Raw genomic sequence first — 23,863 nt, forward strand, 5'->3', positions numbered from 1 at the left:
GTTCCTTCCAGCAGAAATTTCCACTCTTCATAATTAATTTTTTTCCCGTCTTGGCTACCCTTCCTTGCACTTGCTCTCCCTCTGTGGGCACCTAGCTCCCTTGCAGTGCTCCCCTTTCTTTGTATTTGACTGGCTCCTCATCCTCCTTAATTCCCCACTTCTACTACCACTACCACTACTACTACTACTACTACTACTACTACTACTACTACTACTACTACTACTACTACTACTACTAACACCACCACCTGCCTATATATACTCGTCCTAAGGCCGGACGCCGTCAATTTCGCACGCTGTTTTATTTTTCAACTGATTTCTTTTATTTTTGGTGTACTTTTAGAGGTGCATATGTAGAAGAATGTTACAAAGTTTTAGTATGTTTGGCCAACAAACAACAGAGAAAAAAATATTTACTGACTTTTGATTTATGGCAGCATTTCTGGCAAATTGGCACTACGAGTGGCACTTCCGGCAATCCCGACTGTTAAAATACGTCTAACACGACTTTTTAAAATAGCCATTTCATCTAATATCTCTTATTATCATGGTAAAAAAAAATACATTTGATAGACTTTTGGCATTCGCCAAAATATCTGCCTTTTACCCCTACAAAATAAAAAATATTTGATATTCCAAAAAAAAACTACATTTTCATAGTCAAACACACTTTGTTTTATATTGTCTGTGAAAATCATTTCAATACAATCATTAATAATGGCAATGTAAAGCGAAATAAGTGAATAACTTACTTCCGAAATATAGGCCTGGAACGCCGGCCAGCCCGCCGTCTCGAAAAAAAAAAAAATTCTCGAAAATCGCGTTTGTTTCGGTGCATTTCTTAGTAAACTGATGTTCTAGTGCAGTTATCCTCTTCAAAACACTGTTTTCTATCACTCACATACCAAAGAATAGCGACATGGAAAAGAGGAGTAACTCATTTATATAAACATGGTTGTATGTTATTTAGAGTGTTTACTATATCATATTAGATAAATTCTGATAGATAAATTAGCCGTAGATTTGATATATAAGCTGATATAAGAGTAATAATGAAGTGATATCACCTGGCTATCTCTGGTGTGAAAATATGTGTGGACTGCCTCCAAGTGAGTCGCCTACCCTGGCAAACTCTGTTGACACCGAGCTCTGAGGTGGGTACCTCAGCCTCACAAGTGGCTTATAGAACAGATTTTAACAAATGATTGTTATTGCAAGAAACCTCGCCTGCATGCACGTATAAAGGACTAACTTACTTGGTGTTGCAGCATATATCCTGATCTTCAACTTCCTAAGCCTAGCTTTAGCCCCTTTGGACTTCCCCTTGGAAACCACGTGCAACCAGGAGCATTAATTCCTGCAATATTCAATCGTAATTAGTGTCCTGCCTGCACCTCAGAAATTCCTATATCCAAGAGGGTATGTATCCCCTAGTATAACTATGCAGACTCAGACACTAGCTTCAGACGGCTCTGAGACACTGGTACTTACTGGGCATGCTCTCTCTGTAGCACGCCGAGCCCTCAGTTAACTCAACACACAATCTCCTAAGACACTGGCCAGAACCTACGGGAAAAGGTGAATATCTTGTCTTACTGTATGGGCTGATGGAGGAGATCATCTACGGTACATCGAGGTGCCTCTACCAGATTTCCCCAGGTCTCAGATGTGAAGACACGTGGGGGCGCCGCCTGCTGTTCACGGCACGTCTTGTCCAGTCGGTGTCTATCGTAAGAAGAACGCTATTCTGTCTTTGTGACCTGCGCCCCGCCATTCAAGCTAGGGCTGCCAGTTCTCCCTAGCTAACTTATCCTAGTGTTTGCCTACATTATCGGCCTATTACTACCTATGTTAAGGTCTTAGGTCTACTCTATCATTATCTACAGATGCCTTAGTAAACCTAATATTAGTGTACTACCAGTAAAACTACCTACTCCTTCCCTGAAGAGTAAATCTATAAATTTTATAAGCTTACCAACAACCGCCAACCAGAGAATGCCTTGTTTGGGAAGGTTTAAGGGCCGCTCGGCTCAGACGACCAGACGGCCATGCTGGATCTGAGCTGTGGAACTATTTGGACCAAATAAATTTCCACATCCTCCCGCCGGCAAAGGTAGGCACTAAGTCTAGATCAAGTCTGCCTCTCGCAGGTCCCCCCAGTGGGCCCTGCACTTGAGCGCCGTTCGACGGGTCGTCCGGCCGCTCAGCTCGCTCAACCTCTGGTCTGATTTCTCATGTCCCGGTCACACCGTGTGGACCTCAAGAGGCAAAAGCCTGTTGATGGGTCTTATAGTCTCGACACCGTTCATTCTCACTTTCACCATTCTCAACCACCCAGCCTTGTCTGGGTGGGTTGACACTACCAGGCCAAGAGGCCAATATGCCCTGGGCGCCTCGGATTCTACTAGCACCAGGTCCCCTTCACTTAGCATCATCTTATTTGCCTCGGGGTCAGCACCATAGAAATGTTCCCGCAAGGTTGTCAAGTAATCCCTGTGCCACACCTGGTTCCATTTGTCCAGGATGTTCACCAGTCTGTTGTGACTTCTGTGCAGTTCTTCATTGATGGGGGGACCATCTGGCCCATAATAATCCAGCTCCTTGGAAGACTGACTCAATATTGTGGGGAAGGGCTCAATCCTTCTTCCAAACAGCATGTGATTGGGGGTGAGAGCTTCTTGCTCGTCAATCCCATTTTGTACGTAGGTCAGAGGCCTGTTATTAACTCTTGCCTCTATCTCAACTAACACTGTCCTCAGTTCATCACAGCTCACCCTCCTGCCGTGCAAGACCTTCCGAATGCACCTTTTGACTGTGTCCACCATGCGTTCATAGAATCCCCCTTGCCAGGGTGCCCTGCGAGCTATGAACCTCCACTCGCACTCTATTCTCTTCAGGTGTTCTCGTACTTCTCCGTTGTCCCTAAGATTCCTGAAAACTTTATCGGCCGCCCTAAAGCTTGTGCCATTGTCCGAGATAATCAATCACGGGCACGAGAATCTGGCAGTAAACCTCCTGAACAACTTCACGAAAGTCTCTGTTGTCATATCTTCTGCCAACTCCAAATGCACCGCTCGAGTAGTGGCACAAGTAAACAGGCAGACATATACTTTCTGAGGGCCCTCCTTAACGTCTCCTGGGTTCTTCAATGTGATAGCCCCAGTATAGTCTATTCCTACAGTCTCAAAGGGCCTGTCACTATGTACCCGCTCCTGAGGCAGCGGTGGTGGACCTGGGTACGGTAGGGTCCTCCCATCGTACCGCCGGCAGACCGTGCAACTCTTTAGCACCCTTTTGACGGCAGCTCGACCCTTCAATACCCAGTAATTCTGACGTAGGCAGGTGAGGGTATCTCCAAACCCCCATGTAAGTTCCTCTGATGGGCATCTTGTATCAATAGCTCTGTCGCCCATCCCTCCTTTCCCAGTAGCACGGGATGTTTGGCCCCATAGCTGAGCTCAGAGTTTTGTATTCTTCCCCTGCATCTTATTAGCCCTGCATGATCTAGGAACAATCCCAATGAGTGAACCAATTTGCTGTTCCCTGAGTCGTCATCATTGGACACGCATCCTGATGCCATAACCTGCTGCCGGGTCGCAAGTACTTCCAGCACTCCTGGAAACCTCCCCCTTTGGTACTGCCTTATCCAATATTCTCTGGGATCCACTAGAGACAACTGTCGACCTTGGCTTACCTTGTCATGCAGCTTCCTCACGAATCGAAATACCATTTCCGTGACTCCTATAAGTTTTCTCCACGAGGAGTAGCGCCTGGGGTCAAATAATTCAGTGTCGTGTTCCCCCGCAAAATGTACTATGCTGCTGATTGTCTCCACGAATTTCTGCTCCGGCCAGCAATCCCTTGCCGGTAACCAGTCTGGGCCTTTGAACCAAAGCTCGCTTTTACTCAACTTTCTGTGTGTCACCCCTCGGCTTATCAGGTCGGCTGGGTTTTGATCTGTAGGCACATACAGAATTGTTGATGTTGACTGTAGTTCCCGTATCTCCTTTACCCGATTCCTGACATAGGGGAGCTTAGACCTGTCATTCTGGACCCACTGTAAGGCCACCTCCGAGTCTGTCCATACATAGGTGTGTCTCACCCTCAGATTACTCAACACCTCCTCTACGTACTTACCCAGTCTTGCTCCCAGCAACATCGCCGTGAGCTCTAGCTTTGGGATCGAGCAATCCTTCAGGGGTGTCACCCGCGCACGACTGGTGACCAGATTGACTTGGTCCCCGGCCACCAAATACGCTACTGCCCCATAGGCCCTGGAGGAGGCATCACAGAAGACATGCAAGTCATAATCCCGCCCGGTGCACCCGATGGACCTGGGGAATGTGAACTCGTGCAATTCCGCTAGGTCTTTGTTAACCAGATCCCACTCCTGGCAGACTGTTTCTGGCAGTGGATCGTCCCATCCTAGGTTCAGCTCCCAGGTCTGTTGCACTAGCATCCTCCCTCGAATGGTGATGGGTGTCAACAAACCCAAAGGATCGAAGGCAGTCTGCACTTTGCTCAGCAAAGACCTCCTGGTCAGCTTCCCTTCCCCATCAGGCTTCCTCTTTAGCCTGTCTGTCTTCCTTGATTTCCCACTCCAGTCCCAACACCGATGTTACCTCAGGCACGGAGTAGCCAGTATAGTCACGTTCCACCATGCCCAGCAACATTGGATTGTTTGTCACCCATTCTCTCAATGGCATGTTAGCCGAGAGCATCTCCTGATTAGACTCTCGGTAAATGTCCATCAACAGCCTTTCATCTGAGGTGGTACCCTGCATGTTGTCTACATAAAATAGGGTCTTCAGTAATTCTTTAAGTGGGCTATTACAGTTCACAAGGTGGTAGTCTATGGTAGCCTGTAATAGGAATGGTGAACTAGTGGCACCAAACAACACTGCCCTGAATCTATAGGTATCATACCCTTGCTTGGGCGCCTCCCTGTTAGCCAACCACAAGAACCTTATGTAGTCCCTATCCTGTGGCTGCAACCCAATACGTAGGAAGGCTTTGCTAATGTCTGCCGCATAGGCGTACTGTTCCGTCCTGAATCTCAACAACACATCTGCTAATTTCTGCGTCAGGGAGAGCCCTGTGAGCAGACAGTCGTTCAACGATGGCTCTCGGGGACTCGCCTGCGAGCTGCAGTTGAAGACTACTCTGATGGGAGTGGTTACCGACTCCTTGGTGACTGCCATGTGTGGAAGATAATGGGTGTTTTCCCCAGGGCTGGCATTGGGCATTTTCTCGATGAACCCAAGGGCCAGCTGTTCCTTAATAATATCATCATATTTCCCCACCAGACCCTTCTTGGTCAGGCTGTTCACCAATGAATTCAACTGACCACGTGCCCTCTTGAAATTAGTGGGCAGCATTGGGTGGCCCGGTTTCCATGGGAGTCACACCCAATACTGTCCGTCCCTGAACTGCACATGGTTCAAGTAATCTCGATACGTCTCTTCGTGTTCGGGGGGCGGCTGGTCACCTTTAATCCCTACTACATCCAGGTCCCATAGTTTATGGACCGGCTCACTGTCGGATATGCCAACTTGCGCCTCTGACAGGCCTTCGTGCACACCAATCCGCATCACCAGTACAGCCTCAGTCGCTGTAATACCAGAGCCCTCCTTTCCCGGGGTCGCAGGGAAGTGAGCTGGTACTCTGCCTCCTACGATGTACCCCGCTGGAGTCCTGTACAGGCCCACACCCTCCTTGATAACCCTTCTCGTAGACATGAACTCGTCTAGGTAATCCCCTCCTACCAAGATGCCTACATTACTAACATTGTCTGTAGCAATGTCTGGTTCCGCTAGCTTCACACCCAACTCCCTCAAACGTTTGACTGCTGCAGCCAGTCCCCTAGTGGTAATGATATTGGGCAGCCTCTTCACCATTAAGGCTGAAATTTCCCGTCGATGCCCGGCTAACCTGACCGTCACATTGACTACTGGATAAGACCTGCGTGGGACTTCCCCACCAAACCCTTCCACCTTCATGTCAACTTTACCAACTGTCTCCAGCTTCAACCTAGTTGCTAGACTCTCCGCTATGAAGGATCTCTGTGCCCCACTGTCGAAGAACAAACGGGTTGTTTCAGACTTCTTCCCGTCCGCGACCACCGCCATTATGGTGGGCAAGGCCACCGAGCCTTGAAACTGCTCACCAGAACAAATTCTCGGTGCCGTACTCACCACACTCATCGCTACTTTTGACTTGTTCTTGCTCTCCGCCCTTTCTTGCGGTTTGCTCTCCTTAACTTGTGCTAATCCGGCATCATTAGGACACAGTGCACTGTGGTGCTTTCCCTTCCGGCAGGCCCGACACTCCCTGAGCATGGTGTTACAGTCCCTGGCAAAATGTTCTCCACAACACTTGAAACAAAGTCTCAACTCTCTTAGCCGTTGAACCCTTTGGTTATAGGTGGTGAAGCTTGAACACCCTGAACTAGCGTGTTCTTCATCACAAAACACGCACCATCTCATACTGGCCGCTTTAGTGGCTTCTCCCTTGGCCCTGTGGGTGGAGGGCTCGCCCTGGGCATAATACGTGCCTACTTTAGTGGGAGGTGGTTTAGGTCTATCTCTCGAATGTCTGGGGAAGTCGACCGACTTCTCCATGGTGGGTAATTTGTCCCCCTGACCTATGCTCAGGTGAGATATGAGATCCCCTAGCCCTTCAATAATTTGGTTTATCGTGAACCTATTCGTCCGATATTTTAAGTGTAACTCATGCACTGTCGTGCTAGCCAGTTTCCTCTGAATCACCTGGCTAAGGACCCATTTTGAATCATTCTCATCATGCAAATCTCTGAAACTATTGGTCAAGCTCATAATCTCAATACGGAACTTCTTTAGACTTTGACGGTCATGTCGGCAAGCCTCTAGATCCAACAACCGATAAAGTATAGCTACCTTTATCTCCTCAGTGTTGCCAAACATGTCTTCTAATTGGTCTTTGGCATGTTGGTAATTAGTGTCAGTAATCGGGTAGTGCCGGACCAGATCTAAGGCTTTACCCTTGAGCTGCGACCGCAAATACTGCAACTTGACGGCATCTGACAAATCATTTCTGTCATCTATCTGGGCTCTAAACTGATCCCAGAAAGCAATGTACTCTGTTAAGGTTCCGTCAAACGTTGGTAAATTCAACTGGGGCAATCTGGGCAACACATTAACAGGCGTGCTGTTGTTCGTGTTCCTTGAAACATTTGCTGCCCCTGCTGTACCAGCCTTCAAAGTCTTTATTAACTGCCTGCAGAGTCTCATCTCTGCTTTACACTCTGCCCTTCGTTCGTCATAGTCTGTCCGTGCTACTTCGACTGTATATTCAGACTCACCTGTAGTATAGGCCTCTGTCTCATAAAGGATAAATGATCTCTCAAAGGCCTCCAGTGTTTGCTCCAAAGGTTTCAGGCAACTCTCTAGTTCCTCCCAGTCTACGTCCTGATCTTGCCTGACCATACGACACTCCTCACATGCTTTGCTCAGTCGCCCCTTATAGGCTCCCATAGACCACTTCAATTGACTTAGAGCTGGGACAGCTGGTACTGCATCTTCACCTACCATAGTTGCGGTTTAGTTAAGATCACGGTGCTAATTTGTATTTCAATTAGCCCACCCCACAGCACAAACGGTATTAGGTGAGAATGAACGAGTCTCAAGGCTTCTCAACAAGCTTAACAATTCCCTTTATTATATTGACTCTACTCTGAATCAAAAATGTACACTGTTAGCTCTCAAATCCCAATCAAAAATGTGTATCGATGTGAAAGCTTAATCTAGCACTTAACTGTACAATGCCAGCAAATAATTACAGGACTTAACCTAGTCTCAGGTATAATTCACAAATCCCACATTAACATGAATCAACGATGATGAAAATCACAATAAAAGTGCAGTATACAAATTAAAATCACTTGGTTAACACAAGTTAATTCAACAATTCAACTTGTGAAACAGTAAATAAATAATGTATGTAACCAGCTTGGCCTAACTGTGCCCAGCTTACTCTGTCTAGCGTGGATGGTTGGATAAGGTAAATCCTAACCTAGCTAGTGTGCTATAACTAAAACCTGGCTTTATAACTCCCTGTAAATAATAACTAGGTTAAATCTGTCCTAGCTACTATAACCTTTTGTAAATATTGCACAAGCCTAGCATAACTGTGGCTACCTTGCAAATCCACTGTAAGTAATTAACACACAAGTCTCCTACTCTGGATTACTTGTAATCACTGTAAATAATTAAATTCACAAGCTTCTCTAGCCTACCTGGCCTGCCTGTAAATTACTGCAAATAACAACTTCTGTGTATAGTCAGCTTGGCCTAGCCTCTGTGTAACTTTGACCTAGGTGTGCTAACTTAACCTAACTTTTTTAAACTGGTTCCTAACTGTGGCATAGCTATGATAGCTTAACCTAACTCTGTAAAACTGGTTCTTAACTGTGGCCTAGCTATGATAGCTTAACCTAACTCTGTAAAACTGGTTCCTAACTGTGGACTAGCTATGATAGCTTAACCTAGCTATTCCACATCCGGTTCGAAGGACCACTTTTGTGAAAATTTGTGTGGACTGCCTCCAAGTGAGTCGCCTACCCTGGCAAACTCTGTTGACACCGAGCTCTGAGGTGGGTACCTCAGCCTCACAAGTGGCTTATAGAACAGATTTTCACAAATGATTGTTATTGCAAGAAACCTCGCCTGCATACACGTATAAAGGACTAACTTACTTGGTGTTGCAGCATATATCCTGATCTTCAACTTCCTAAGCCTAGCTTTAGCCCCTTTGGACTTCCCCTTGGAAACCACGTACAACCGGGAGCATTAATTCCTGCAATATTCAATCGTAATTAGTGTCCTGCCTGCACCTCAGAAATTCCTATATCCAAGAGGGTATGTATCCCCTAGTATAACTATGCAGACTCAGACACTAGCTTCAGACGGCTCTGACACACTGGTACTTACTGGGCATGCTCTCTCTGTAGCACGCCGATCCTCAGTTAACTCAACCCACAATCTCCTAAGACACTGGCCAGAACCTACGGGAAAAGGTGAATATCTCGTCTTACTGTATGGGCTCATGGAGGAGATCATCTACGGTACATCGAGGTGCCTCTACCAGATTTCCCCAGGTCTCAGATGTGAAGACACGTGGGGGCGCCGCCTGCTGTTCACGGCACGTCTTGTCCAGTCGGTGTCTATCGTAAGAAGAACGCTATTCTGTCTTTGTGACCTGCACCCCGCCATTCAAGCTAGGGCTGCCAGTTCTCCCTAGCTAACTTATCCTAGTGTTTGCCTACATTATCGGCCTATTACTACCTATGTTAAGGTCTTAGGTCTACTCTATCATTATCTACAGATGTCTTAGTAAACCTAATATTAGTGTACTACCAGTAAAACTACCTACTCCTTCCCTGAAGAGTAAATCTATAAATTAAATAAGCTTACCAACATCCGCCAACCAGAGAATGCCTTGTTTGGGAGGGTTTAAGGGCCACTCGGCTCAGACAACCAGACGACCATGCTGGATCTGAGCTGTGGAACTATTTGGACCAAATAAATTTCCACATCTGGAGTGGGAATACTGAAGGTGGTCCCAGGTGCTTCCTGATTGGCTAGAAGTCTATTGATAAGTTCCACCTACTCTGATATGATGCCAAATAGTCAATTATTATATTATAAAGAATAATGCAAGAAAAAGCGATAAAAAACAAGGAAAAAATTAAAAAAAATATATGGGCTGTGAGCAGACTCGCTACCCAAATCGCCGTCATCATACCTGATATAAATGACTATAATTTCTTGTAGAAACGTCATAGAACATTGATTCTTGTACCATTGTGTTGCCAAAGAGTTAAGCTATTTTTATATATGAATAACAAATTTTCTATAAGTTTTTGATATTTTTTTTCCAAAGCGCCCGAAATTGTCGGCGTCCGGCGTCCTGTTCCCAAGAACTTTCACAAGAAACTTATAATCATCAAAGAGCAAAGAAATGGCTCGGTAATCCCTAGGTGTACTCTGCTTCTTCCCCTTTGGGGCAACACCACCATCGCCATTGCCTGCATGTCTCCCATCTTATCTTCTTTCATCGTATTCATAAACTAAATTAAAAATCCCCATAGCTGCCCCCAATGTTACACATATTCACACAGTAATCCGTCAATCCTGGGTACCTTTCCCTTACTCATTTCAATGAGCACTCTCCATGTCTCCTAATCTTCAATGACCACCTCCCCCAGCATCTCTCGATCACTCCTCCCCAGTTTACACGGCTCGTACCCACACACTCTCATTAGATCCTCCCCTTTAACCCCAAAACTTTTCCAATGCCCCTCATACCATATATCGGCATATGCACTCATCCCTTTTGTGTCCCTTAATACGTGACCCTCCTGAAATCTTCCCACCTAAGATGTGACTTCTAAGCCCAGGAGTGCAGTTGCTTGCTGTCGCAGCTTCTGGCCTTGCAGCACAAAAGCCGACAGCCTGTCTCCCCATAGAACCTCCTTCATCCCCGCCTACTCCCAAACTGCTGCAAAATGCTCCACCTGCTACTCCCTTATTCCCTACCACTGCCCCTCCTCCAACATAACATCCCTGTTATCTGTCTTCTAAGTATTTGGCTAAGGAAAACCACAATTCATTAATTTGTTTACCCACTCTCACATAAAACTGATGGATCCTTGCTTTTGCCACACATTCCACCACATCCTTCACAGTCCTCCCCTCTGCTGTTCTCATGACACTGCAAAATCTTTCCATCCCTCCTCATCCCCCAGAACCCTCCTATTCAGTTTTCTATGCCTATGCATCAACGCCGCCCACCCCACCTCCACCATTACTGCCATATGATCAGAATACGCCATCTGAATGGTCTTAAAAGGCTCGACCATTACCCTCTGCGATAGAAATATTCTGTCCAACTGTGCTGCAAATCCCCTCCCTACAAAAGTATGTGCCACCTCCCATAGCCCTCCCCCAAATGCATCCCTTAACTGAATATCCCTAAAAAGCCCCTAAGACTGTAGAAAAATACCCCACCCCCCTGGATTCCATATCTGCCCTGTTGATAATGCAATTCTATCCCCCCCACAATCGCCATGTACAGTAACATGTGTAGGAAGTACACAAGTTCTTCATGCACAAAATCCATCTTCACTTTCATATCACTTTCAGCTGGGACATATACACATATGAAGGCCCCTCTCCCACCCATCCACCAACCTTATACACACGTGACTCCCCCTCTCTTACTCCTATGCAAAACAAATGGGCTCACCTATGTGATCAACACCCCAACTCCCCCTTCCAACCGATCAGACAGCAACACAAATGCCTGATGCCCAGACACCACTAATTCACGACCAAGCTTAAAGTAGTGTTCCTGTACAAATGCTACATCCACGTTATATCTGGTCAAAAACATTCTGAACCACTCACGTTTCACTCCTTCACACAACCCATTTATATTTATAGTTACACACCCTGCCGCCTCTCACAACTCATCCCATTCTGACCAGTTCCCTGGCCACTACCTTTCCCACTCTCACCACATTCCTTCCTCCCTCTCCCTTCCTCTACCACCTGCTGGTGTTGCCCTCCCTGAGGGTAACCTCGTTTCTCATGTCCCCTTGTCTTTTTTCCTGTCATTTGCGCCGGCATCACAAACCCGTCCAAATCTGATGCCCCACCCTTTTCCTTGTTACTACCTCCTCCTCCATGGCACTTTCCTGAGAGGCTGCACAATTTACTTCCACCTCCACCATCCTGTATGCCACTCCACGTTCTTCTGTGGCATCTGCACAGGCCATCGCATGCACCACAAGGTCCTCCCTCCTCTCACGGACTACTTCCTCCACCTTATCCCCAGTCACCTGCCCTGTGTGAACCTCCTCCTTGTTAGGCTGTAACATAGCCTTCAACACCGTCGCCATCTCTGCATCTATTGCCGTCACCTCGGTGCACACTTGCACCTCTTCACTCATCGTTGGTAGTGATGTTGGGCTGGGTAACGCTTGGGGATCCAAGCCGTCCGCCATGTCCATGGGTGTAACCTTCACCTCCTCATTTCTTTTACGACCATGCCCTCCACGTTGTCTTAAGTCTTCATCAGGCACCTCACGCTCATTAGCAAGTGTTCCTATTCTTGCTGGAGGAGCCCATTCCTGCTTTCCACACTCTGCTGCCATATGTTCATATGCTCTGCACAGGCAGCACATATGCCTCTGCCTGGTATACACCACCATTACTTTTGTTTTAAATTCCTTAAGGTAGACATATGAGGGTATAGGATGTCTCAATGTCATTTTAATCATAAAGGTGCCTTTCGGTAGTCCTGCATAGGCCCCTGTCACCCATTTCCTAGTTGGCCATATGAACAGTCCCATATTTGTCGAATACACGTCGGATGTCCACTTTGTCTGCTTCAAATGGCACGTTGCAAAGTTTGGCCCATGTGTAATGACACGAAACATCTGTCAGCTTGGCCAAGCCCATGATGACACTCTTCAGGTCACTTGTTCTATCTAGGCTGGAATATTGCTGCACACTAACAGCACCTTTCAAGGCAGGTGAAATTGCCGACCTAGAAAATGTACAGAGAACTTTCACGGCACGCATAACGGAGATAAAACACCTCAATTATTGGGAGCACTTGAGGTTCCTAAACCTGTATTCCCTGGAACGCAGGAGGGAGAGATACATGATTATATACACCTGGAAAATCCTAGAGGGACTAGTACCGAACTTGCACACGAAAATCACTCACTACGAAAGCAAAAGACTTGGCAGACGATGCACCATTCCCCCAATGAAAAGCAGGGGTGTCACTAGCACGTTAAGAGACCATACAATAAGTGTCAGGGGCCCGAGACTGTTCAACTGCCTCCTAGCACACATAAGGGGGATTACCAACAGACCCCTGGCAGTCTTCAAGCTGGCACTGGACAAGCACCTAAAGTCAGTTCCTGATCAGCCGGGCTGTGGCTCGTACGTTGGTTTGCGTGCAGCCAGCAGCAACAGCCTGGTTGATCAGGCTCTGATCCACCAGGAGGCCTGGTCACAGACCGGGCCGCGGGGGCGTTGACCCCCGGAACTCTCTCCAGGTAAACTCCAGGTCACCGCCGATGTCACGTCAACACAGACATTTTGGAATCGATCCACCAACGACTCATACACTGGAGCAGTTAGCACTTTCACAAACGGTCTATATGCTCCATTCAGTGCCACTTAATATAATTCTTCGTCCTGTATTCCATATGCCTCACGTATAACTGCTGGGCTGACATAGGCATTATTGCTGCATGCATCAGCCTAATTCTTACTGTGTTTACTCGACACCTCTCACCTAGCGCCACTTTGTCTCTGGGTAACTCACTTAGGTGTACAGTAGAAGGGGGCAAAGGACATCTGCAGTCCACCACATCCAGGCAGTGAATGTTGAGAAAAGTTTGAACAGAGTCTGTGATTAAATCCTGCCATGCCCAAAAACAAATGTACTTTCTTCCTATATTTTGGCACTGGAAATGCAGAGATAGCACGAACCTTGGCATCAATAGGAGCAAACTGATCCACCTCCTGTTCCTTCTCTTCCCTCTCCTCCATCTCCACAACTCCTTTCTTCACAACACTCTGTTCCTTCACTGCTTGAACATTTTCTGATGCCACCGCACGTAGACTTTTCTAACCCCTCTACTTCGTAGGTGCCCTTACCTGCGGATTCGTGGTATTTTCCTCGTTGCCAATGATGGCCTATTTACAGTGGAATATCCGAGACCTCAGGGGTAATCAGGGTGAGTATCAGATGTTGCTTTCCCGGTTTTCCCCTGTTGGTGTTTGTTTACAAGAACCAAAATTACACTCAGTTGTTTTCCAACCCATCTCAGGCTATAATTTATTGTATTTTTCGAATAATTTTTCTGATGGGACCTTCAATGAGAGTGCCCTTCTCCTACACAATGATATTCCATACCATCAACTATTTGTTCATACCTCGCTGCATTACACTGCAGCCCATATCCTTTTGAATAAGTGGTTTACATTTGTTCTTTGTATCTCTCTCCTTCTTGGGCATTATGTATCCCAGATTTTGCCTTTCTTGTTTCATCCTAACCACCACCACTTCTGTTACTTGGCGAATTTAATGCCCATCATCTCCTCTAGGGGGGTCTCATTGTGACTCACGTGGCATTCAGTTGGAGGCTTTTCTCGCTTCTCACCCTCTCCATGTTTTAAATACGGGTACTCCCACCCATTTTGATCCTTGTACTCATACTCTCTTTTGCATCGATCTCTCGGTCTGCTCTTCCTCCACTGCACTAGACTTCGCCTGGTCTGTTACATGACAGTGACCATTTTCCAATCATTCTTACTTCTCCTTTATATTCACCACCTCTCCGTAGCCGTCACTGGCAATTTGATCGAGCAAATTGGTACCTTTACTCACAACTAACTGCTTTTAGTGAGGTTCCTTCTTACACCTCTTCTTGGCGTTAGTTTTAACCGCAGCTTCTCATTCTATACCCCAAACCTCAGGGAGGCATTTTCAGAAGTGTGTGCCATGGTAGTCTCCTGCTTGTGCACGGGCAGTACATTTGAAATGCACTGTGTGGGGCAGGTACATGTGCAATAGAACCAAAGAGAGACTTCTTGATTTTAAGCAGAAGCAAGCGGTTGCTCGCCGTGTCATCCCTGACGCTAAACGGACTTGCTGGCGAGATTATGTTTCCACATCACCTCGGCTTCCTATATGAGTGCAGTCTGGGAAAAAGTACAGAAACTTAGTGGTAAATACTCTCCTGACCCGGCTCCTGTTCTGCAGGTTCCTGGTGTTGATAGAGCAAACCCTCTTGATGTTTCCATTGAAATTGGCATTCGTCTGGTCAGTATTTCTGAAGGGGCTCCATCTATGCCCCTCGTTTCTTTCCTCAAAGTCTTTTCTTCTTTCAAAGAAGAATCTTATAATGTGCCTTTTACACTTATGGAACTGGAGGCAACACTCTGGGCTTGCCGGTCATCGGCAGCTGGGCCTGATGGCATTCATATTCGGATGTTACAACATTTACATCAGTCAGCCCGTACAGTCCTCTAACAACTCTTTAATCTTATTTGATCACAAGTTCTTCCCAAGCTGTGGAAATCTGCCATTGTTCTCTCTTTCCGCAAACCGGGTACTACGGGACATGATGCCTCCCACTATCTTCCCATTGCTCTTACTAGTGCAGTTTGCAAAGTGATGGAACATCTAGTAAATCGATGTTTAATGTGATATCTAGAGACACATAGCAGTCTCTCCACTAGTCAATATGGCTTTTGTAAGGGCCGTTCTACCATAGACCCCTCACTACGCTTTGGATATGTATGTTCGTAATGCATTTGCAAATAACCACTCAGTTATTGTCATATTTTTTGATCATAAAAGGCTTATGACACAACTTGGATTTATAATATTTTGGCCCAAGCCCACTCCTTAGGCCTCTGAGGCAATATACCATCCTTCCTTAAGAACTTCTTAACTAACAGACACTCCTATGTTTGGGTTAATAATATGCTCTCCCTGGACTTTGTCCAAGCTGAAGGTGTCCCCCAGGGATGTGTTCTGAGCACAACACTTTTTCTCCTTGCTGTAAATGATTTGGCCTCTCTTCTTCCATCCAATATTTGGTCATAACTTTGTTGATGATTTCGCTATTGCTTGTGCAGGCGCAGACTGTCACTTCATCACATTTTCTCTCCAGCATGCGGTCGACCTCTGAGGCTCATGTATCCCTGAATGTGATACGGTCAGGTTTCAAGGCCTTCTCCTTGACTGTAGGTTATCCTGGAAACCTCACATACCCTCTCTGAAAGTAACTTGCCACAGCCGGTTGAACCTTCTTAAAACTCTTGCTCATCTTTCAATGGGAGCTGATCGTCGAACTCTCCGTCTACATTCAGCCCTCATTTTATCGAAACTCGATTATGGTGACCAGATCAATTCAGCGGCCTCTCCTGCTACTCTCTCTAGCCTTAATCCCATCCATCACCAGGGATTACGTTCATGCCTTGGCACTTTTCGCTCTTCCCCTGTTGAGAGCCCTTATGCTGAGGTGAATATTCCATCCTTGTCCGATCGCCGTGATGCCTATTGCCTTCGCTACTATGTTCGCTCTCTTGATCTCTGCAATCCTTCCATATATAGAGTAGTCACCGATGTAAGTAGACATTATTTTTTCATCGCTCATGTTTGCTCCATCCCTTTTCTCTTTGCCTACATTCGCTTTTGTCATCCCTTCTGTTACCACCTTTCTATTTTCATGTAGCATCTCACTTTTCCCTGCCCCCCTGGAAAGTTCCATCTGTTCGAGTCTGTTCTTTCTCACTCCCTTGCACGAAAGCCCAACTGCCTACGGTAGCTTCCTGCTCTCTTTTTCTTGACCACATCTGCTTTCATTCTCATGCCATCGCAGTGTTCACAGATGGCTCTAAGTCTTCTGATGTCGCCGGATTCGTGGCAGCGTTTCCTGACAGTGTTGTGCGAGGACATTTACTATCCTCGGCTAGCATTTTTACAGCTGAATTGTATGCCCTTCTTGCAGCACTTATCCGCATTGCGTCTATGCCTGTGTCATCATTTGTGGTTGTCTCAGACTCCCTTAGTGTTTAACAGGCTATACGAAAATTTGATACACCTCACCCCCTAGTTCTCCATATGCAACTTTGGCTACGCCATATTTCTGGAAAGCATGAAGATATTGTTTTTTGTTGGGTCCCTGGTCATGTTAACGTACAGGGTAATGAACAGGCAGACACTGTTGCGCGGTCAGCAGTACATGACCTACCAGTTTCATATAGAGGTGTTCCATTTACAGACAATTTTGCTGTAATAGCTACCCACCTTCACACTCGTTGGCAACAACGTTGGTTTAATCTGTTCAGTAACAAACTTCAGTCATTTAAGCCAAGTACAGGTTACTGGCCGTCTTCTTGTCATCAGTGTCGAGGTTGGGAGATTACTCTCTCCTGTTATTGCATTGGCCACACTCGTCTTACTCATGGGTATCTCATGGAGAGGCACTCTGTTCCTCTCTGTGAGAAGTGGAGAGGCTCCAGTATCGGTTAGCCACATTCTGCTAGACTACTCGCTCTATCAATGAGCACGCAGAATTTACCTCCAACGTCATCTCCGCTCTACTACTCTCTCTTTACGTTCCCTTCTTGCTGATGGACCCTATGCACAGATAATCCACACGTAAAAGAGAGAAGCTTACGACGACGTTTCGGTCCGACTTGGACCATTTACATAGTCACACTAACCAGAAGTGGAGCAGGACGGCTATATTTAGGAAGGAAGAGGAGGAGGTAGTAGTAGTAGTAGTACAAGAATTGTATATAATACCGACAAGATGAAATTAAGACACATGCACAACACCCAGACATCCCCTTCATAGACGTTTCGCCATCCAGCCAGCCACTGGATGGCGAAACGTCCACAACAAAGACACCCAGACGCTGCACATGTGTCTTAATTTCATCAGTAGTAGTAGTAGTAATAGTAGTAGGAAAGGTAGTAGCAGTGGTAGTGGTAGAAGTGGGGAATAATGAGGACGAGCCAGTCAAATACAAAGGAAGGGGAGCACTGCAAGAGAGCTAGGTGCCCACAGAGGGAGAGCAAGCGCAAAGAGGTGCATGAAAGGGGAAGTGGTGAAATTATTGAAGTAGGAACAGAAACACGAGACAGAAGAGAGAAAGGCAACCCAGAGGAGAAAAAGGAAAGAGGAAAGGGGAAGAGGGAGAAGAAGAAAAAGAAAAAGAAAAAGAAAAAATGAGGAGCCAGGTTAAGTCACGGGTGTTCTGAAGTTCGGAGCATTTTACAATGTAGTGGGAGAGGAAGGCATCTACAGAGATGAAGCCAGGGCTCAGATTCATACAAGGAAAGTTGTGTATTAGATAGGATTCAACTAGACGGCGACTGTTCAAGTTGGAAGTAGGGAAGACAGTTTTAGCAGAAGACCAGTCAATAGGATGGCTATGATCTCTGACGTGACAGAAAAGAGCATTGTTAGTGTCGGCAAGCCTAACACTATTTTTGTGCTCCCTAAGTCTGTCAGAAAGAGATCGACTAGTTTCTCCTAAGTATTGAAGAGGACAGGAGGAGCAAGAAATAGAGTAGACACCAGGAACATCTGTAGAGGGAGGAGAGGTATGAACGAGATTATTGCGAAGAGTGTTAGTCTGGCGGAAGGTAAGCTTGATGTCTAAAGGATGGAGAGAATTGTTGAGATTAGAAAGACCGGAAATGTAGCGAAGGCAGAGGATAGAAGAGTTCCCAGGAGTAGAGAGTTTGTGAGAGAAGAAATTACGTTTAGCGAGTGAGAGGCCAAGACGGGAAAACGAATTATGAAGAGTGGAAATTTCTGCTGGAAGGAACTGAGGATCACAAATGCAGAGGGCACGGATAAAGAGAGAAATAATAAAACTTTTCTTGACAAGGGAAGCATGAGAGGAAAAGTAGTGCATGTACATGCCACTGTGCATAGGTTTTCGGTAAACGGAAAAGGAAAAGCCTGTATCTGAGTGGTGGACATGGACATCAAGGAAAGGAAGCAAGGAATTAGATTCCCATTCAGCTTTAAACTTAATGGAAGGGGCAAGATTATTAACAGCTTCAAGAAAAGGTTGGAAGAGACTGGAGTCATGAGGCCACAGAGTAAAGATGTCATCCACATAGCAGAGCCAGAGTGAAGGTTGCACATCGAGGGTAGAAAGAAGAACAGTCTCGAAGTATTCCATGTAAAGATTAGCAGGGACAGGAGAGAGAGGAGAGCCCATAGCGACACCGAAGGTTTGAAAATAATATTTCCCTTGGAAGGAAAAGGAGTTAGAGTCCACACAGAGGCGGATAAGATCAAGAAAGACATCAGTAGGTATAGGGAGATTTAGAAACCCTTCATGGGCCTTCTCTCTAAGGAAATCAAGGACATCATCAAGAGGGACATTGGTGAAGAGGGACTCAACGTCAAGACTAAGCATCTTACAGGTTGGGAGAGAGCGAACCCGTTCAATGAAGTCTTGAGAGTGACGGAGGTGGGTAGGAGAAAAAGTACTAAGAAAAGGAGTGAGGGTTTTTGCCAGCCAAGAAACAAGAGAATAAGAGACAGAACCTCTCGAGGATATGATAGGACGAAGAGGAATATCAGGCTTATGAGTTTTGGGAAGGCCATAGAAATAGGGAAGTGAGGGACAGATGACATGAAACCGTTGAACAAGGTCAAAGTCAGGAGGACAGAGGTCGGAGAGAGTCCTTAGTTTCTTGTTAAATGTTCTCTTGATGCCCTCCTCTCCCACTACATTGTAAAATGCTCCAAACTTCAGAACACCCGTGACTTAACCTGTCTCCTCATTTTCACTTTTTCTTTTTCTTCTTCTCCTTCTTCCCCTTTCCTCTTTCCTTTTTCTCCTCTGGGCTGTCTTTCTCTCTTCTGTCTCGTGTTTCTGTTTCTTCTTCATTTATTTCACCACTTCCCCTTTCACGCACCTCTGTGCGCTTGCTTTCCCTCTGTGGGCACCTAGCTCTCTTGCAGTGCTCCCCTTCCTTTGTATTTGACTGGCTCTTCCTCATTATTCCCCACTTCTACCACTACCACTACTACTACCTCTTCTTCTACTACTACTACTACTGATGAAATTAAGACACATGTGCGGCGTCTGGGTGTCTTTGTTGTGGACGTTTCGCCATCCAATGGTTGGCTGGATGGCGAAACGTCTACGATGGGGATGCCATTCTTGTACTACTACTACCTCCACCTCCTCCTGCCGATATATAGCCGTCCTGCTCCACTTCTGGTTAGTGTGACTTTGTAAATGGTCTAAGTCAGACCGAAACGTCGTCGTAAGCTTCTCTCTTTTATGTGCGGGTTATTTGTGTATCGTTCCAGTCACGGTATTGTGCCTTTTTTGTTATTGATGGACCCTCCTTTAATCCTGACTCTCTCATTGACTTCTTGACAACTACTGATTTACTCCACAAACTCTGATGATGATACCTTTTGCACTCCCCTCAGCCCTTTCTACCTCAATATCTTGTTACCCTCTACCTTTTCACTATCCACTGCCCCGCTGTTCTCCGTAACCTACTAATCATCCCTGTCCCTTTTGCTACCTGATACTCTCACTTTCTTCCTGCCCTGCAGCACTGTGTAGCCTTCATGCTTTAGCGCTTCTTTTTTTTATAATAATAATAATAACGGTGATAGGAATAGCAGGAGCAGGTGGAGGTGTGTGCACTGGCTTACCCAATACTTGACATAGTGACAACGTCGCATAGGATCAGCCACAGTTTTCTACAGTATAGGCCAAGTGAAATGTTTCACCAGCGAACCTAGTGTCTTGACACCCAAATAGCCTCCCATGGGACTATTGTGAGCAAAGTCAATAGCTTGTTCACGAAATGCTACTGGTAAAACTACAGGATGTAATAAAGTTGGTAGAATTACCGACAATATGTAAAGTAAAAGGACACAAGTGCAACTAATGTGACATTTATTGTGGCAACGTTTCGCTCTCCAGGAGCTTTATCAAGCCATTCTGCAGACGCAAGTGCCGAGAATCAGCACTGTTCGCTGTTTCAAATACAATTAAACAAAACAATGGCAGCTTCACGTAATGGCTTGATAAAGCTCCTGGAGAGCGAAACGTTGCCACAATAAATGTCACATTAGTTGCACTTGTGTCCTTTTACTTTACAAAACTACAGGATGCTTGACTGTTAGCTGTTAACTTACATGTAGTTCCCTCCATCAGTACACAGTTACTATAATAGCAACAATTATTAAGAACCTTGGCTTCACTCTCAGTAACTGCAATATCTCTCAGTCTTTCTGGAGACTGATCAACAAACTGATCCTTCATTAAATCTTCACGAGTTAGAATTTTAACGTCAGTATTGTCCTGACAAGGTTGATGAACGGTGGGGGAGGGGGGATTAGTGTTAAATGACGCCAGGTGCAGTGCATCACTCGACAACATATTCAAACCCTAATGAACTAACTTAACAGTATGCAAGGATGGTTGTGTATCTGACATAGCTCTTTTTATATCACTGAGATGAAATAAAAAAGGCTTCTCTTTACAAGCTTCAATGACACCCCTCCACAGGCCCGCTGCCATGGCGCACTGACACAAGTCAAACAGGTGAAGATGGTGGGGAGTTCCAGGCACATGTCCCCCCCGGCTGCTCACAAGGAGGCGAATATTACAGCATAATTATTAAATATGCAACTGTATTCTTACTGGAGGTTAAAATTAGTTGTTAAATAATCAATATTTATTTGTTTTATAATTGACAATTTGTTAAAGTTTATGGTATGACTTTTCCGTGATAATATTGCTAATGCTATTTAGTTCTATAGAATAAAAATGTGGGATAACACAACTTTTGTAATTCGATGTTTATATTTATTGCATTATAACATTTTTAGCCTTTTTTGATTAGTTTTAGTGTTAACATCACATTAATGAAATGTAAATAAATGGCTAAAACAACAGACTGATCCATTCATTTAAGTTTGAAGTTCATGGGTGGAAACTGCTTAGGATACTAAAAGAACAGAAATCAACTCTGTAGCATAATTCTCACTCATACAAAGTAACACTTGTAGGATACAATGATTAGTGATAAACAGGGAAACAAGTGAGGTGCTTAGGTAAACATAATTGTTACTAAATGGGTTGTGCTTTAGCAGCATCCTTTCATAGTCTACAAGACATAAGACCGAAACTAACGTAGAAATGTAACTGTATCTGTGCATACCTGAATATACTTAAAGCTTTACACACCCCTCGAGGGAGGTTCCTTGACGCTGGTGAGGGGCCCCTGATCTGTATAAAGCTTTACACACCCCTCGAGGGAGGTTCTTAGGTAAGACACATATGCAACAGTTAGGTATCTTTATTATGAAACGTTTCGCCTACACAGTAGGCTTCTTCAGTCAAGTACAGAAAAGTTGATAGAAGCAGAAGATACTTGAAGACGATGTAATCAGTCCATCACCCTTAAAGTTTTGAGGTGGTCAGTCCCTCAGTCTGGAGAAGAGCATTGTTCCATAGTATGAAACAATATGATATTGTTTCATACTATGGAACAATGCTCTTCTCCAGACTGAGGGACTGACCACCTCAAAACTTTAAGGGTGATGGACTGATTACATCGTCTTCAAGTATCTTCTGCTTCTATCAACTTTTCTGTACTTGACTGAAGAAGCCTACTGTGTAGGCGAAACGTTTCATAATAAAGATACCTAACTGTTGCATATGTGTCTTACCTAACAACCTGTCGGTATTTTATACCATTTTAATGTTCGAGGGAGGTTCCTTGACGCTGGTGAGGGGCCCCTGATCTGTATAAAGCTTTACACACCCCTCGAGGGAGGTTCCTTGACGCTGGTGAGGGGCCCCTGATCTGTATAAAGCTTTACACACCCCTCGAGGGAGGTTCCTTGACGCTGGTGAGGGGCCCCTGATCTGCATGAAGCTTTACACACCCCTCGAGGGAGGTTTCTTGACGCTGGTGAGGGGCCCCTGATCTGTATAAAGCTTTACACACCCCTCGAGAGAGGTTCCTTGACGCTGGTGAGGGGCCCCTGATCTGTATAAAGCTTTACACACCCCTCGAGGGAGGTTCCTTGACGCTGGTGAGGGGCCCCTGATCTGTATAAAGCTTTACACACCCATCGAGGGAGGTTCCTTGACGCTGGTGAGGGGCCCCTGATCTGTATAAAGCTTTACACACCCCTCGAGGGAGGTTCCTTGACGCTGGTGAGGGGCCCCTGATCTGCATGAAGCTTTACACACCCCTCGAGGGAGGTTCCTTAACGCTGGTGAGAGGCCCCTTATCTGTATAAAGCTTTACACACCCCTCGAGGGAGGTTCCTTAACGCTGGTGAGGGGCCCCTGATCTGTATAAAGCTTTACACACCCCTCGAGGGAGGTTCTTTGACGCTGGTGAGGGGCCCCTGATCTGTATAAAGACTGTAAATAGAATCAAGAGAGTACATTGTTTTAGAGGCCACTTGCATTAATTAACATTTAAAGGGACTAAAACAAGTTATCTCACTGGTCAGAGTTAAATGGTACAATTTACCGGTATATTATTAATATATTTTCATAGAGCAGGTAATCTCGAACAAGACTAAAAATTTACCTTTATCTGGTATTATTTAAAAATAATAATAAAATAAGAAAGAACCTCACAAATACTGAACTGTATCACATAAGAAGATGAATTATGGAGCAGTGTAGTAGACGGACTCTCCATACTATACTGTAGCAAAACTCTCCCTAACACTACAATGAACTACATCACATAATAACGTGGATTATGGAACAATGTAGTAGACCGACTCTCCATACTATACTGTAGCAAAACTCTCCCTAACACTACAATGAACTACATCACATAATAACGTGGATTATGGTACAATGTAGTAGACGGACTCTCCATACTATACTGTAGCAAAACTCTCCCTAACACTACAATGAACTACATCACATAAGAAGATGAATTATGGAGCAATGTAGTAGACCGACTCTCCAGTGATATGTTTAAAAGTCAATATTCAAAATAAAGTTGCTAGTAATGGCAAATCAATTGATCAACAAACAAAGAGAGACAGTAGAGAGCAACGAGTGACTTAAGGTTTACTATACAAATAGTAGGAGTCTAAGAAATAAGATAGATGAGTTAAGATTACTTGCAAGTGTAGGTATTATAGATATTATTGGTATAACAGAGACCTGGGTGGGCTAAATTGGGATCTCCTGACTATGAGTGAGGTAGGTGATCTTTGTTGCCAATATGACGTTTTTCAGAGCATAGTTCTAGC

At 45.3% G+C, this 23,863-nt stretch overlaps 1 protein-coding gene across 1 annotated transcript in view; it reads left to right on the plus strand.

Annotated features, from left to right (window-relative positions):
* The window catches only part of LOC138855026 (uncharacterized), a 139,491-nt gene extending 117,387 nt beyond the window's left edge, over positions 1–22,104 (plus strand). The window contains exon 2 of the transcript XR_011394198.1: positions 21,138–22,104. The gene's annotated coding sequence lies outside the window, so the exon portion shown is untranslated. The remainder of the gene's footprint in view (positions 1–21,137) is intronic.
* The last annotated feature ends 1,759 nt before the right edge of the window (positions 22,105–23,863 follow it).

This window comes from Cherax quadricarinatus, chromosome 78 (genome assembly GCF_038502225.1).
Source record: "Cherax quadricarinatus isolate ZL_2023a chromosome 78, ASM3850222v1, whole genome shotgun sequence".
In the NCBI taxonomy this organism is placed as follows: domain Eukaryota; kingdom Metazoa; phylum Arthropoda; class Malacostraca; order Decapoda; family Parastacidae; genus Cherax; species Cherax quadricarinatus.